Raw genomic sequence first — 11022 nt, 5'->3', positions numbered from 1 at the left:
TCCTCATTTTCACCTGGTGATCCTACTCCATAGGTAGTTCGTGCATACAGAAACCGCCAGAGAGGATTTACTTCATTTCCATTCCGACAGATATACAAACCTCTCTGCATCTGTACTCGCCTTCTCAGCCTTCTTTTCTGTTAAAATTGAAATAGTATCATTTTCCCTACCAGGGGCAACTGTAACTCTTGACACCTATGTTTTCTCTTCTTCTCAGTTTTGCTTCTTCAGTTATTACATGTGTCTACTACACATCATCAAATTTTCCTTCTCTGCTTATTATTCATGCTGGTCTACCAACATACATCAGCATTTTCAACTAAAGAGAAACGTTTCATTGACTTACTCCATCTATTACCACATACCTCTCTAACGTTTTCACAACAAAGATTTTACACACACACACACACAATTTTTATTTAAAAATTATATTGAATGTTTATGGAAAAAAACCCAGCATTTCCCTCTCCCAGCCCTCTTCACTCTCAAATACTTTCAACATTTCTAGCTCTTTGATATGTATCTCCACATTTCCAAACAATATACTTGTTGGCTATTTATTGATATATTTAGATACTAATGTACAGCAAATGAGGACAACTCAAATGCTGTCACTCTTACATCCTAAATTAATCTTAATTCTATCTTCTCTACATTTCAAAGCTACTCCTCTAACAGCTATTATATATTAGAATAGCTTTTTAAGTGGAGAGCTAGAGAGAGCCACTTCACTTTTGCTACGATTATCTATTTTCTACATAGCAGCTACAACAATCTTTTAGAAAGTAAATCAGATGATGCTATTCTTTGGTGTAAAACCTTTCAATAATATCTGCTTGTGTTTGGAATTAAACCCCTATGCTTTCCACAGACCACAAGGCTCTGGATCAAAGGAGGTTCCTTGAATGTTTTTTTGAGTCCAATATCAATTTAACTTCTCACACACTATGCTTCAGCTACACTTGCCTCCTTCGGTTCTTCACATGTAACAAACCCCTTCTTACCTTAAGGTCTTTGCACTTGTTCTCCTTCCTGCTCTTCCTATGGTTCTTCCTATAATAGACACGACCTCATTCTACCAGTTACAGCTCGAAGAAGCCTTCTCTGACCACTCCACTGCTCTTTCCATTTGTTTCCTTTTTACTTTCTGACATTACCTCACCTTTCCCCTGCAGAACCCATTCTTGTAACCTTATTTCTTTAATGATCTCTCATTTCCCTCCCCTAAAGTAGAATGGCAACTCCAAGTAAGAAAACCCTTTGTCCATCTTAACGTTTTCCATGCCCCTACCCCAAGGATAGGCATATAAAAAGCATCCAAGAAATACTTGAATTAATTCTGCAATATGTGGACTAAATATAAATTCAACTACTTCCACTAAATTATATATTATATTCAGCAGGAGTGGGATAGTAAATAATAGGCCCTTGACATCTTATAAGGCATGAGCTACTGGACCCACTTCCTAGTCAGTTATTGGCTGTACTCAATTTAGATTCTGTTTTACAGTCTTCCAGGGCCACTCCTGACAAAGGACACTAAGGTGCTTCATTTCGGGCAAGTGTACCCACTTCCGGCTGGTGCAGATTCTTCCGTACTGGAGAATGAGGTGCTTGAGGGTTGAGACAGTCTGTGCTCTGAGTCTATCTTGGGGTTTGACATGAAATGCTTTATTGTGGAGGACTGCCTGCCAATCTTCTTTTAGGGATATTTATTTTGTATTTAGCTAATGCTGAAGAACTTAGTGGATAAGGTTTCTCCTTAAGTTATCAATTCTTCTTAACTTCTGTTTCTTAGCAACAGCTGGGACTCTATCCATCCTCATTGTTTTCTGCTTTAGCCTCAAAGCAAACAAGAAAAAGTGTGCACAGCAGCTTGCAGTTTGCCATTAGTAATATTCCCAGACACATAGTGCATTCCAATCTTAGTAGCTATTGATAGACAACGTAAAGGATCATCACACTCTTGTGAAGGGATGGGCAGTGAAAAATGTTTTGGAGGGAACTGAGAAATTGGAATACCTTAATATCATTTGCCCCCTCTTGAGAGTCCTATTGCTATAACTAAAATTTCACTTTCTGGAATGTAAATGTAAAAACTTCAGTGTTAGAAGCAAGGTGGCAAAGAAAAAAAAGTTGCAATTCAATAAACCCCTTGACTAATTTCTTTTTTGGGGGGGAGGGGCTGAGGGAGAGGGAAAGAGAGAATCTTAGGCGGACTTCATGCGCAGCAGGGCTCAATCTTACAATCCTGAGATCATGACCTGAGCTGAAATCAAGAGGGGGATGCTTAACCAACTGAGCCACCCAGGCACCCCTCTCTTGACTAATTTCTTGATCTGTTTATATATTCTCAGACCAAAGGCAAATTGGCTTCTAATAATTGTCAAATCTGCTGAATTTGGCATAAATGGCCAAATTTGGTGCAACTGACTTTCATCTGGGAATTTTGTTTAGAACTTCTCTTTTCTAAAGTACTTTAAAAAAACTCTACATATAGTAACCAATGCATGATTTTTTTTTAATATATATATGTAGCTAGAAAATTCTCTGATGCCTTACCTCAGTGCGTATATACTCTGAGTTCTAAGGTACTATTGGAGAAAGCCTGGGTAAAAGATTCACAGTTGTGTAACACAAGCTAACAAGTTCCCATTTTAGGGCAGGAAAGTCTTTATTGCTTGCTATTCTACCTTGATTCAGCCAGCTTCCGTTTCTCTGAGGTTTGTTATTTTCAATCCCATTCACAAACTGAAGAAATACTTTCCCAGTTACAATTGGCAGAAACCCACGTAAGCTAGCTTAAGCAAAGACATGAAATTTAATTAGAAGGATAAATTATGATAAATAATTCAAAGATAGGAAGCAAACTCAACCTTCTCAAGAGACTGAGATCAAGAAATGGAAACCTATGGGGAACAAAGGCAGCTCTTACAGCTGTGTTTGATACGTCAGCACTGTTTCATGAAAGCAGACTCTGGAGTCAGACAGTCTGAGTTTTATTTTAGCTTCAATACATACTTACTTTAGTCAAGCTTCTGAGCTTCCTTACCTGTAAAGTGGGTATAATAGTACCAACCTCACAAAATGAAAACACTTAGAACACTGAGTGACATAGTAATGTGAGATCATTCTTATTCTGCAACACAACTCGGATTCTCCACTTGCTGTGGAGCTCCACGACGTGGTGTTCGACGTGGGGCTGGATCCCAGGACCTGGAGATCACGAACTGAGCAGAAGGCAGATGCTTAACCATCTGAGCCACTCAGGCACCCCCAAAGTGGATTTTTCTATACTTCTCTTAACTCACCAATCTTCTGTTCTTCCATAGTAACAAAAAATACCAATATAATTAGTGACTTTACCAATGTCATAAAATTGGATGAAGCTATGGTTCAAAACCAGATCTCACTCCAAATTCAAAATTTATTTTCACTAAACAATGCACTGCAGTTGTTCAAGATGTGAATCTATTAGGTAGCTAACCCTGAATTTGATCAAGCACTTGAGACACAAGACTTCAAGTAGTTCAAAATTAGGTTTCCTATTTTCTTTCCCTAATCTTTAAGAAATGGAGATATAACATATACAAAGTAAACACAATTTAAATGTTCAGTTCAAACTTTTTCATATGTATACACTCATACAACCAGCCAGATGAAGATTTGGAAGGATATTTCCAACATTTCATCATTTATGCCTCATCTAATACTCATACCCTGAGAGGTTATTATCCTTCCACCATTACAAATTGGGTTTTTTGTTCCTAAATTTTATATAAATGGAATTATACAGTATGAATTCTTCTATTTCACTCGACACAATACCTGTCAGATCTATCCATGTTATTGTGTGTAGCAATCTATTCTTTTTAATTGATGGGTAGTATTTCATTGGATATACTTCAGTTTATTCCTGTTTGAGGCCATAACGAACCAAACTGCGATGAACTTTCAGACTTTTAGCAGAAGCCTGCATTAATTTATCATGAGAGAAATTGCTGATATAGGGTAGACATAAGTTCAGCTATAATGGATACTATCATCAATTTTCCAAACCAATTTACACTTCCACCAGCAATAAGAAGAGTTTCAATTACACTATATTTTCTTTTAAACAAGGAAAATAACATAATCAGTCTATTGTGCCAGTTATATTTCTTTGTTCTGCAAATGTGTTTTGTTTGAGGTTCTTTTGTTGCTACTTATAAGCAAGGCTGAGTTTAGGCTAAGCTGTTGGGTACAGTAGGTCCTCCTTCATTAGCACCCTTACCAAGCCACAACCCTACCCATTAAGATTTCACTACAAAATACTACTTAGCTTGCCATCCTTTAAAGCAGGGTTTCTAAAGAATGGCACTATTGTCATTTGGGGCCAGATAAGTCTTTGTTGTTGGGGCTGTCCCATACATTGTAGGATCCTGAGCAGTACCCCTGGCCTCTACCCCTTAAATGTCAGCAGCACCTGCCATTCATTGTGACAACCAAAAATGTTTTCAGATATTGCCAAATTTCACCTGTGAGGTAAAATCTCTCCTTGCCCCATTAATAACCACTATTATCAAAAATAAGTGTCCCGGACTCTCCACACTTCATCTAAACTGTTTTGAGTCAATGCAGTATTAATACAATGATGTCCATAGTTTTCCAGTACTATAGAATCATCTTTAAAAAAGGTGAGCTTTTAAAGAATGCACAAGCCAAGGCCCCACCTTAAAACAATGGAATGTAATCTCTTAAGTCAGGGCTTGAATATTTTTATTGCAAATCTACCCAAAATTTAATTCTAAATTTTGGCACAGTTGAGAACTTCTTAACATATTACTCTTTCCAGGAGTATTTGCTTTAAAATAGATTTCTACCAACAATTTTTCAAACATTAGTAGAATATGAGGCATACATAAATTTGGGGAATAGAAGGCTCACAGAAACTCTCAAATCACACCAAATGACCACCTGGAGCCCATAACTATAAATAGTAGTATCTAGTGTTTAGCTCCTACTTGAAAAAAAAATATTTTTTCCCAAATCAGACTTTTAATGTATTTCCTTTTCTGAAGGATTGTTAATCCTTCTAGCTATCTTTAATCCTCCCGGCTAATTATCGCTAACTCTTCTCTAATCAACCTCTCTAAAAAGGACATTTCTCATTGTCTTTGAGACATCTGAAGTCTTTCACCTAAACAAATAAAAATCCATAACCCTCTCCCCAAAAAGCAAACAGAACAATTCACATTCCCTCCCAAGTCAAAGTCAATGATTTTAGACTCAATGATTCAATTTCATTTATCACATTCCACTCCAATCTGACTTCTGGCCCTATTAAATACAACAAAATAGTCCTAAGGTAACAGATGCTCATCATGTTACTAAATCCATCCAATGGATATGCCAACCATATTTCCCATAATTCTCAGTAGTGTTATAAACTATTCACCACTCCTTCAAGTACTTATGCCTTTGTTATCCATTGCACAACACCCCTGACATCTGCAACTCCTTACCCAGCTCATCTTCCTCCATCTAGCCAAAAATTGACGTTCTCGACTGCATACTCCTAGGCTGTCTTCCAAGTTTATTTAATGTATACTCAAGACTTTAATTTCTCCCCCACACACTTAACAGTTTTTTTTCAGTCCAGATCTCCCTTCTCAGCTCCAGACTTCTATACCAAAGACCCTCAGATGACTCAAAGGTATCAGAAATTCAGTAAGTCCCAAATTTAAGATCTTCACACCTACCCATCTCCAAATATATTACCACTGAAGTGAATGCTATTACCATTCAGTTCCATTCCATTCCATTTTATGTACAGCTTCCCTCCTCCTTCTAATCCTGAATCCAATTGCATCAACAAGTCCTGTGGACAGTTCCTTCCAAAACTACTCTCTTTTCCATAACACTACCCTGGTCCATCAAGCTATTTATCTTTTAGCCTAACTCACTTAAGAATACTGTTTTCTCTTTGACATGTCACTAATTTTTTAAGGCTAGAGTAAATTTTCCAATTTGCAAATCCTTCATTATCAGTTTAAAATCCTTCAAAGGTTTCCATTTGTTCCAAGAAAAGAACCCACTCATTTTTTATTATTTTTTGAGAGAGGGAGAATGGGGAGCAGCAGAGGGAGAGAGAGAATCCTAAGCAGGATCGATGCCCAGCATGGAGCCCAATCTTACAACCCTGAAATCATCACCTGAGCTGAAATCAAGAGTTGGGGCACTTAACTGACTGAGACACCAAGGTGCCCCAAACCCACCTCTTTACCTGGCTTTGGGCCTTGAATAGCTTGGCTCCTATGCAGCTTCATCTTCCTCAGTTCTGTCTGCTCCAGCAGTATTTTGCTCCTTGTACCTATCCTTGGCAAACTGGATTGTAAGGTGACCTCACCTCTCTGGCCCAGAATTTTTGCCCATCTTATTTTTTTTACCTGGAAAGCTCTTTACTTCTCTTTTGCTTATCTACTCCATCTTAATTCTTCAGTTCTCCAATCATGTCACTTCCTTTGGAGACTTTTTTTTAAGATTCTAGAGAGACAGAAAACAAGTGAGAGAACACATGACTGGGAGGGGGGAGAGGAAGAAAGAATCTTTAGTAGACTCTGCACTGAGTGTGGAGCCCGACAGAGGACTCGATCCCAGGACACATGAAATCATGAACTGAGGCAAAACCAAGAGTCAGACACTGAACTGACTGAGCCACCCAGGCACCCCTGAAGACTCTTCTGACTAGGGCTCTCCATTATGAATTCTCATGATTGATTCTTCATTCCATTTTTCTCACTTACAATTTTGCAGTATGATGGTTTCTTCTATTAAACTTTAACTCTTGAAAGTGTCTGTTTTTGCTCTATTATAATCCCCCACAATCACCCCCCAAGCTAGCAGAAATGTCTGGTATGCAATTTATTGAATAAATGTCAATGATAAGTGCACGGAGGCCACAGAGAGTCTCCACTCAAGGAGCTCACAGTGTAGTATGGAAACAAATGCTTTATTACAATACAAAGACATGCTGCACTTACAGAATACAATTTGATGTCCTAAAAGGGAGGTGGAGACCTACCTGACATGTCTCATAAGTTGTCTGTACAACTGCATCAGGACACTCAACAATCCTTGATGATTTACTTAAAAACCTGTAAAAAACTTCATAAGATAAACAGACTATATCCATTTACAATTAAAGGTAAATTTCTAATGACGTGAAAAAATGTGTGGCTAGAGTGTCACGTGTCTCCTAGGAATGATGGGAGGCAACGCTGGGGTCAGAATGTGAGAAGACTAAATAATTACTATATTATAAATGCAAATTTGTAGTATATTTAAAAATATGTAAAGCAGGGGAGTGATTTCATTAGATTTCAAGTCTGAAAGAAGCCACAGGGTGAGCTAGAGTGAAAGATGTAGAGAAACTGGGGCCTATATAAATAAAGTAGTGGAGATTAAGAAAGGGTGAAGACGACATACACGAGGTAAAATGAACAGTAACTAAAGGATCTGCAGGAGAGGAATAATATAGCATTAATGCACCAATTTGATATTAGCTAAACTTTTCTTACCCTATGGGTGTACTTAACTTTGAAATTAGAGAAAGTAGTATCTTTATATACAGTTCAATGGTTAGATTTTATATATAGTTGCCTCTTAGTATCACCTCTAAGAACCTTCCATTTGAAATTTAACTTGTGATTCAAGAATTTATCAGTAAAAATCCCTATATACAACAGCTATAAGCAAAGTGAATGAACTGTTGGTGGATATCTGAAAAATCCAGATAAAATTTCTGAACACTATATAGAACCTAGAAATTCTGCACATCAGAAGAGGACAGGAATGGGAGTATCCAGCATGTACAGTTAGGAAAAAATTTCCTCAGTTACTGACTCCTGCCCCTGGACCAACACTGGGAGCCACGGCTGTCACATAATTTAAATGATTAAAAAAATAAAAAATGTAAATTTTCATTATAAGGTGACTTAGAATTTCATGGGTTCTATCTATAAAGGACTTTGTAAATTTAAGTATATTTGGAAAGCTATTCCTGTTTGGCAAAGATCTGGGGGATGATGACATAGGTTTAGATTCTAGGCTATTTTAATACAGTTCTGATTGTTTTAGCAGTTTCTCATACACAAATCCTCTAGGCAACAAGAACATAATTATGGAATTAAAGTCCTATCTTGGCATCTAAAACATTCATGAGATAAGCAAGAGTTTTCATTGTCTTTATGTTGAACATCTCACAATTCTGGATAAGTAGTTCTCAATCTATCTCCACCTATGGATACCCATCAGTAAATAGTCCTAGCAGAGCATATCAGAATCAAGGACCCACAAAGTGCTGTCCTAGATTTTATAAAAGTAATATGCTTTCCAAAGAATATGAAATTTCTCAAATGGGAAATAATAAAGACTTCCTGGTTGACATTAATTTTCAAGGATTTTTGTTAGTCATGTGCTGAGACTATCAACTGTCTATTGTTTTCAGTACCAACAGATAGAGATAAGGACAGAGTTTGTTCAAACAAAGTGAAACTAAAAATTTAACTGTGCAGATAACAAATGGTCAAAAAAAAATACTCTTGCCTTATTCATCAAATAACTTTTAAAAAACTTAACTGGTAAGATTGTTCCCATTTTCCACTTACCTTGTATTTCTCCACATTCTCAACAGTAATTCTAAAATTCTGTGGAGTCACAAAGTATATTATCATATTACCAGAAATACAAATCTCCAAGGTTCAGTATTTTGTTACAAATTTATTAAGACTTACTTTGCAAAAAAAAGTGTCTATAGAGTTTATCACATCCATGGCATAGTTTAGAAAGGTTTGTGATGTGCTTTCAGAAAGCATATAATTCATATAATTCTTTTTTGTAAGATAATGATAAAATGTAGTACAGATATAATTCAAGTCTTTATTATCCAAAGCATTCTCCTGATTATGAAATTCTTTATCTGAAATGGTTACTGTTTTTCAGGGGCTTTTTTCCTTTTACTTACCACTCTAGTAATCCAGTAAAGAAATTAGTCTGAGGCACAGGAAGCCTCTACTGTTAAGGCACCTTTATTGTATTTTCAAAGCATAACATTAAAAACTAGCAGTTAGTTCCTACTTTTAGGGACTTCAAAAATGGATATCTGTTATGATCTTATTCTTCACAACCCAGCATTACAGCTATTTAATAACTAGGAAAAAAGAAAAGAAAAAAAAAGGTGAGCACAGATCATTTTACAAATTACGGTAGTGCTACATTTTGTCTTTCTACTTCATGATAAACATTTTTTTTCGAGTAGACCATGTGTACTCGTTTGCGTTTCCCTACTTCCAATGGGTGAATATACCCTTCCATACAATGAAATATTTGGAATTATGTTTTGAGATCTTTCTTGAAGGCTTTAAACCAAACTGTTTCAACAGCTGGTGGGCTAAAACATGAGTATTTCCCACAGACGAAAAGAATTATTTTGGGAATGCAGCTACCACATTAAACTTATTTGGCTTGGAAGGTGGACCTTTGCACCAAATCCAATCACTGGAGAATAGGATTAAAGAGTTTTTATCATTAACCTCGAGTGAGTCAAGACTGATCAATGGACTGGAAAAAAAAAGTATAAAAATTTTGATTTAAAAATGCTTTCAGAAAGAGTGAAGCAGGACACCACCATGCTTGAAAGGTGTTTCCTTCGACACTTATGAAGGGTTGTAACTGAGGCCCGCAGTTACAGTTATGAAAGAAACCGTCAACTAAATTGCAGCAGGTTAAACTGACACAGTTACTAATGTCCCGGAGTTGCTTTTCTGTTGCGAGTCGGCACCTCACCCTCCACCCCGCCCTCCAGGAAGGGACTTAGAAAGGTAGTAAAACTTTTTACCGAATCAGGCAAGGGCTACCCATAAATGAATCAAGAAGTGTCACAGGAGGTCAACAACTCGGTCTCTATTTTTCTGCGTCTCCTCAGGAGCCCCCCCCGTGCGGGGCATCAGACCCCCGACGGAGCCTAAGCGTAGGAGGTGGCGGGAGGTGACCACAGTTGCCCAACAGTTGGGTTCCCAGGCTGCCTGGTGTGACGCACAGCCCCCTCCCCACCCCTCCGTACAGGCGTTCGGACTGGGCCGAGGGAGCTATGGTTCGAGGCCTAGCAACCAGACTCCACGCAAGACCCTGCTCCCTCGGCTTATCCAACTTGGCCCTCCCGCGGCACCCCGAGCCCCAACGTAGTTTTTAGCGTTTCCCCACCCCCCTTCTTCTCCCCGTAGCTTCTCAGTCTCTCCGCCGCTACGTCCTTGCGTAATCGTTCCGAGTGACAGTAGCGTCCATACCCGCACGGAGCGAGCCTGCAGCTCCCACTTCCCGGAATTCAATTGCCGGCCTCTAAGAGAGGGCGCCCGAGCAGGGATCAGCAGCCCACGGCCGTGGCCAGAGTCCGGCGGCCTCCGCGCGGTCAGCGTGCGCGCTCCCATACAGGCGCGTGCGCGCACTCACTCTTCGCCCGCCTCAGAACCAATAGCTTTCCTTCTACACCCCACAACTCCACAACGTAGCCCCTCCCACCGCCCGCGCGCCAGCCGGAGGTGTTCGGCGTACGCGCGCCCGTTCGCCCGCCGGCCCGCCTCGCGCCCAGTGGGGAAGGGGAGTGAGCAGAGGAGCTTACGTCGCGCGGGAGGCGGAGGCGACGGCGACCTCGGTGGTGGCGGCGGCGGAGGCGGCTACGACGGAGACGGTTGCGCTCGCTCTCTCGGCGTCATGGCGGCTGCCGGGAGCCGATAAGCGGCGGGAGCGCGCGCGTGGCCGCGGCGACGACGACGGCTCGTTACTTCTAGCTTCTGCTACCTTCGCCGTTGGTGCTTCAATAATGAATTGATTGTTGGATCCGCTCCGCAGGGGATCGCGCATTGGTGCCGCGGCCCGGGGCTTCCCCTCCTCGTCCTTCCCCTTCCCCCTCCTCACGGACTCCTGCTTACCCCGAGACGCCCGGAGCCCGAGGACTCACTCGGCGGTAGAGACTGCGGGCCCGGG

Source organism: Ailuropoda melanoleuca, chromosome 3, assembly GCF_002007445.2.
Source record: "Ailuropoda melanoleuca isolate Jingjing chromosome 3, ASM200744v2, whole genome shotgun sequence".
Classification (NCBI taxonomy): Eukaryota; Metazoa; Chordata; class Mammalia; order Carnivora; family Ursidae; genus Ailuropoda; species Ailuropoda melanoleuca.
Note: the sequence above shows the minus strand (reverse complement) of the source record.